The sequence below is a fragment of the Cupressus sempervirens genome, chromosome 7, assembly GCF_028749045.1.
Source record: "Cupressus sempervirens isolate cs-2001-9-10 chromosome 7, ASM2874904v1, whole genome shotgun sequence".
Lineage (NCBI taxonomy): Eukaryota > Viridiplantae > Streptophyta > Pinopsida > Cupressales > Cupressaceae > Cupressus > Cupressus sempervirens.
The window spans coordinates 642,199,768-642,206,466 of NC_143124.1; positions in this window are offsets into that span (position 1 = coordinate 642,199,768).

Here is a 6,699-nt window from a genome sequence, read left to right on the forward strand (position 1 = left end):
TTATTAGTGTTTGGTTAGGATATTTATAATGACTTGTTGGATCTACAAGTTGTGCAATTTTGTAAGTGGTCTATACTTATAGTTTGCATTTATGACTTAGATATGGGTTGTCTTTTCCCAATGATCTTTCATTATTGATGCATATTCAGACTGGTGGCTTGGATTTGAGTTTTCTATACCCTAAGTCACATGAATTACTGATTTTTCTTCATGTAGAAGAAATGAGATGTTACAAGGTACAGTCATGGTGGAAGATTATGGTTGACTATTTTATGCTGATAGATTGGACATATTGAGAGCCAGATGCTTAGTTCATTATTGTGATCATGGTGTCATACATTTTGGCATGATAGGTTTCGATATACAGGTACATCATTGATGTTCATTAGTTTGAATTTTTGATTTGGTTATTGTGTTATATCTTCTTGGTTGAGGATCATGGTTATTTGGTTTCCTTGAGGAGCTCATGATGTGCACTTTGAGTTCATTGATGGTTTGATGCATTTTTTGATTCTCATCATTAGAGGATGGCTTTTTTTTTCATCATGATGTCGTGGATAGCTTAGATACATGGTTTAATGGGAGGATGTGGCAATGATGGAGTGACAGTGCAGGATTAGTTTTTGGTTTGGTTTTTATCTTCTTGGTTTGGAGATCTTGGTTTCACTTGGTATTGACACTTTGATTGTGTGTATAGACTTGGAGGATCTTGATGTAAGAGATGGATTTTATGATGCCATGGGTTACTCAATACCATGGTTGAGTGGGATTTTTTGGCATTGATATATTTATTGAGTGTTTGCAGATGTTCAAAGTTTGTCTTAGATCTTGTTGCTACAAAAGTGCCTTTGACATTTGCATGGTGCACTTTTTATCTTCATGGTGTGTAAAGATGGTTAGATCTTGAGGACTCATGAGGTTCTTAGTTTTTTTCATGGTGTGTGGAGATGGTTGCATCTTGAGGACTTGTGGAGTTCTTGGTAAAGGTGTGGTTTATGCTTTTATTTGACATGTTATCCTTGGTGTTAGGATGGTTTTATTTTTATGTCATGGTATACTCTTAATACACATTTAGAGTTGTGACATGTTATGGTATGTTCATATGAAGAATATTATCTTTTTGATTGAGATGGTTAGATCATGTTGTCATATTTATGTTCTTGAGGCCATGGTTGGGACTTTGGCATTGATCTTGATTTAGTTTCTTAGTATTGAGTACATTGATCATAAGCTGGGTACTTCATGATATTACTATGTTGAATTTTGAGTTGGCTCATGGATACTTAGAGATGGTGTTGATGATGATTTCTTTTAGATTAGAGAAGTATTTGTTGGGATGGTTGATGGTTTCAGCAGGAAGTCTGAGGGGCATTCACCTGATATGGCCTTGAGAGGAGATTGTTTTTAGATGAGTCTTAGTTGGAGACTTGGATATTTTCATGAGAATTCTCATTCCCCACTCTTGGTTTACTCAGAATTTTTGCTACTTGAGAGGTATAGCCCATTGTTTCTCATAGTTGCATTATATTTATACTTGTCTTTCATGGATATGAATCTTGAGCTATGGTAAATGAGTTAGTTCTTGAGGGTTCATTTGAGATATGGATTAGCATTGTTTATCTCCATTTTCATATGTTTTTATGTTGGTTAAGTTTGGGAGATGGTTTTATATTGGGCATATTTCTTGGATTAGGAATGGTTTATGAGTTTTATCTTCTTGTGAGAGGCTTACATCCATGATTAGTTATATGGTATGGTTTGGGTGTTGTGGTTTTTTGTTGAGATTTTATGGAGGAGATCATACTTGTATAGTTTACATCTAGAGGTGTGTATAGAAGGACATGATACAGGTTATGATTTGCACGGTTTCTCTTTAGTCTTGGTTATCTTCTTGGATGTTTGGTTTTTACTTACATTAGATTTGAGATTAGTTAGAGATTATGATCACTAGTTTTTTCTCATGTATGTCATGTGAGAGATGACATAGTTATTCCTTTATCTCTTTCCTCTATTGGTTGTGGAGAACTTGGGAGAGTGTTGGAGACTTTTTATGAGAGTTGTTCTTGCAGGTTATTGGTCTATGTGTTTTGGATGTCCTTGAGACTACATGGATTCACTTCTTTGAGATATTGTGAGTGGATTGGTTATAGATTTGATATTATCTTTTGCAATGGGAGCTTCTTTGTATATATGTGGCAGGGATTTCTCTTGAGACTTGTGATTGCAGGTTATAGATTGAATATGTTGATGATGTGAGATTCACTTGGTATACCTTTAGAGGTATGTATAGTTGGATGGATTTGGCACTTGTGTGGGTGTTATTTCAGCTATGGATATTTTGACAACTACAAATATATGTGATTACTTTTGGATCAGGTTTTTGTGCTTGGCATTTCAGTTGGTACAAGATTTTATGATCTACTAATTTGACAAGTTGGGTGGCTTTCTCTTTGGATGGCTTCTACATATGTTCAGTGGAAATGGCATAAAAGAAGGTGAGATCATTCATGTTTGAGATGTTGGAGACTTTGATTTTGTTGCAGGTACCAAGATGGAGCACTTTGTTTGCTTTGATCCATGATGGTAGATATGCTAGAAGGGCTTGTTCCCTTTTTCATTTATGTGGCTACAAATTGACCCTATGCAATGTATACAACAAGTGGGAGATTATTAAGATTATGGGTTTTGCACACATTGCATAATATTGTTATATTATATTATTTTATTTTATTATGTAATGTTGCACCTAGATAGATGTGCAACATATAAATATTCTCATTAGATATACTTAATGAGTTGTATTATAACATTGTGATAATATTTGATGTAATTATTTAATATTGGAGAAAAGAATTAAAATTTCAATATTAAATGTGGGGTCAATGGGTTAGGTAGCACATGGTTTATGTAATACCACTTGGTAGTTTTATGGGACTTGCTATTATATAAGTAGCCACAAGGGTAGTTGTTATATGAGAAGACAAAAAGGGAAAAAGCAAGAGTTGAATGGGACAAGGCTTGACAGGTTAGCCAAGGGAACATTTGTGAAGGTTGGAAGCAGGGCATGGGATGTGTGGATTCATGTTTGTTCACATAGATTTCCTAGTAGTGGCTATGGATTTGAAGGCATCCATGGTTGTATTGCAATGGTGTTTTTGTTGAATAATACATGGTGATGGATGCATTTGGAGGCTGGGTTTTTTCCCTCAATGAGGGTTTTCTAAGGTATGTCTTGTATCACAATTTTGTGGGTATGTTGTCTATTCTCTTGTATGTTGATTTTAATTGCATATTTATTTCAGATCTGTTATGGGTTATGTGAAAATGGTTATATTCTTTGTTACAAGTTTCCTTACATAAAATTCCCTTGGACATAATCAACGAAATAACCTCTATGAGGTGTAGCATGAAATGAAGCACTAGAATCTAAAACCCATGAATCATCAACACTTTCTAAAGACAGAAGCAAAGCATCCTCTTCAGATTTGTTACTTACCATATTTTCCTCCTTTTTCCCTTCTGGTTTATCTCTTTCATTATTCTTTTGAGTCTAGCAATCTTTTTTATTATGCCCTAGTTCTCCATAGTACCAGAAATCTCTCGGTCATCTAGATTGAGACTTCTTCCCCTTTGACTTTCCTCTTGATTTCCCATTATTTCTTAAATTATTTCCTCTCAGTCATTTTTCCTCTGCTTTGTGCATTCAAAGCACTGCCTGATGTAGATCCACCTGAGGTTTTTCTACAAGTTTCCTCACTTAAAATAACACTGATTACATCATCATATTTTAGGGTAGTAGATTCATAAATAGAATTACTCACAACCATTACCAAGTCGTTCCAACTTTCAGTCAAAGAACACAAAATCAAGAGAACCCTAATTTCTTCATCAAAATCAATACCCACAGAAGATAACTGACTAGTAACAGTATTAAAATCATTTAAATGGTCTACAACATATCCACTTTCTATCATTTTCATATTAAATAAACACTTCATGAGAAATACCTTATTTGAAGTGGAGCGCTTTTCATTCAATTTTGCTAGGGTTTCTATCAGCTCTTCCATCGTCTTTGCTTATGTAATGTTAAATGTCACCGATGGTGTCAGGCATAATCGAATGCTTCCAAGTGCCTTTCTGTCTAAAATCTCCCACTCCTCATTTTTCATAGTGCCCTAGTTCTTAGTTTTTCCTTCCAACAGCTTCCATAAATCCTTCTGATAAAGATAGACCTCCATTTACATCTTCCATAACTGAAAGTTCTGCCCATTAAACTTGCCAACCCTCAGCTTACCCTTGTTTTCCATCACTCCCACTCAACCATGAGACTTTCCTATAGTGGATAACTAAAAAAATAACCTCGATTTGATACCACTTGTTAGGATTAACCTCAAATAGAAATAACAATTACATGCAAATATAAACAATATCAAAAAAAAATAAAGTGCACAAAAGAGAACACAAGATGCCAAAATTTAACATGGTTCACCCAAGCATACAGTACTTCCCTGATTAGTCACCACAAACTAACACATGATGGCTCTCATTGACTTGGGAGGCAAGTCCAACTTGCAACTATTGCATTTGTAGTCACTTACAATTTCATTATGGTCATAAATTCATAGAAAATGAAGTCTCATCCATGTGGGCCCACAAACAATGGTTATCATTTTTATAAGGGGTATGGCACCTTTACCGATATGGCATGTGAATTATTATGAGATTTTTTTTTTTGAGGTTTCCTTCATTGATTCCTTTTGTCTTATAATGAAATTCTTTGTCATCAAACCTTTATTAATATCAACTTCAAGTATCAATGACACATAAAATATTGATCATATTATAGTAGCTTTGGAACCGCCTAGATGCTCCTCTCTATCTCTTTCAGGATAAGCCTCGATTACCTTCCAAATTTTATGTAGGTTTCTATCATTACATAGTCCGCTCAAGTTGGGGTGGGTCCATCCCGCCGACATGACATTTGAGTTGATTGTTCTTATTTCTTATAGGAAGAGTATGCAGTGCTAATAGTATATGCGCTGACATCAAATGGTCAGCGTTAAATGATAATAGTTGTATATACCACTAAGTAAATCTAGTGAAGGACACACCTTCCAAGCACTTAGAGATCTCATACACATAGGATAGCATTGTGATCTTCTTCAGTATATAGATAGCAACAAGGGATTCAAGAAGAAGTAATATTCTACATGCAAATCTGACCAAGAATGTCCCTATTCATGATAAAGTACATGCCACAATCCTGAAGCCTTACAAAAATGGATATCTCTTCCTCTCATACCACCTCCATCTCAACAAGTGACCTCTTTATTTTATGATCTTTTTTATGAACCCAACTTGTAGATGTCCCAACATCACAAAAAATAAAGCTAATATTCACCATGGTGTTGGAATTCTTTAGAATAATTGAGAGGGAGGGTGAATCAATTATCCAAAGTCCAAATGTACTTATTAAAACTTTTCACATCTTAGTGAACCCATAAAAATTTATCATCATGCATGCATCCATAAGATTATGCAATCACTTAAAACTTCTAGGTTATTGTAAAATCAATTTGCAAAAATATAAACATGAAACATGACAAATTCAATAACACACTTGACATGATGATTTACATAGAAACCCAATTTGGGAAAAACCACCAGTAACATGCTACTCTTTCTCACTCTTGTGAAGTGATGTCTTGTGAAAGGCCAACCCTATTAAAGGTTACAATACACATTGTTAAATGTGACCCTATTAAAGGATTTCAATCACCCTGTTAGGAGTGAGCCTTGTTAGAGGACTTTAGACCATTCACTTGGAATGTCACCTAGTTAAAGGATTTACAAATGACTATTAGGTCAACCTTAATCCAAAGGATTTAACCTAGATTGATACAATTATTAGAGAGTAACAGTAAGGCTTGATTTGATAACAACTTACAACTCCATTTGTAGCTTATAGATCTCTATTTCAATCCTCCATTTTGCTTGGCTTTCACACACTTTAACTCTGGTAGCTTTTTCACCCTTCAAGCATCGATACCCTTAAGCCTTCTTGCTTGACTTGCCAATGTAGACTCTTCTCCTAAGTCACTAAATGAAGCAATACTCTAGACTCCTTATCTTCCTTAGGTTCTCGCACATGAACACTTTTTCTTCTGACCAGCCATCTCTATAAATAGAGAATTAAGATATTTTTTCATTCATTCTCCATTGTCCAATTTAGGGTTAGGAAAGATTAGGTAGGATTCAATGAATCTACCCCTTATTTCATTTCATTCCCTTCTAGAAACTTCTCCTTAAAATGGTTTACCGTGGTTTATCATGAATTATGTGCCACCAACTCATCAATCTTATCTTCCACACTGTTCACATAATCTAACAAATCAACTTTGACAACTCAGATCCATCGAATTCATGATCTTTCCAATAATGTTGATACTCGGCACTAACTAGCTTATGATGCTTGGCACATACTGCGTTGCTCAACATCCATTGAAAAATCACTCAACATGAACTAAAGTTTACTAGTGCTTAGCATCAACTAAACTTTACTCAAGGTCAATTGTTTCACTCATCTTACACTAAAATAGACTTTTACTCAGCTCCAACTGATTTTCTGCTTGGCTTGCACTAAATTTGCTCTGTACTAACTATCAACTCGATCAAGTTTTTGGCAGACAAACTTTTCTT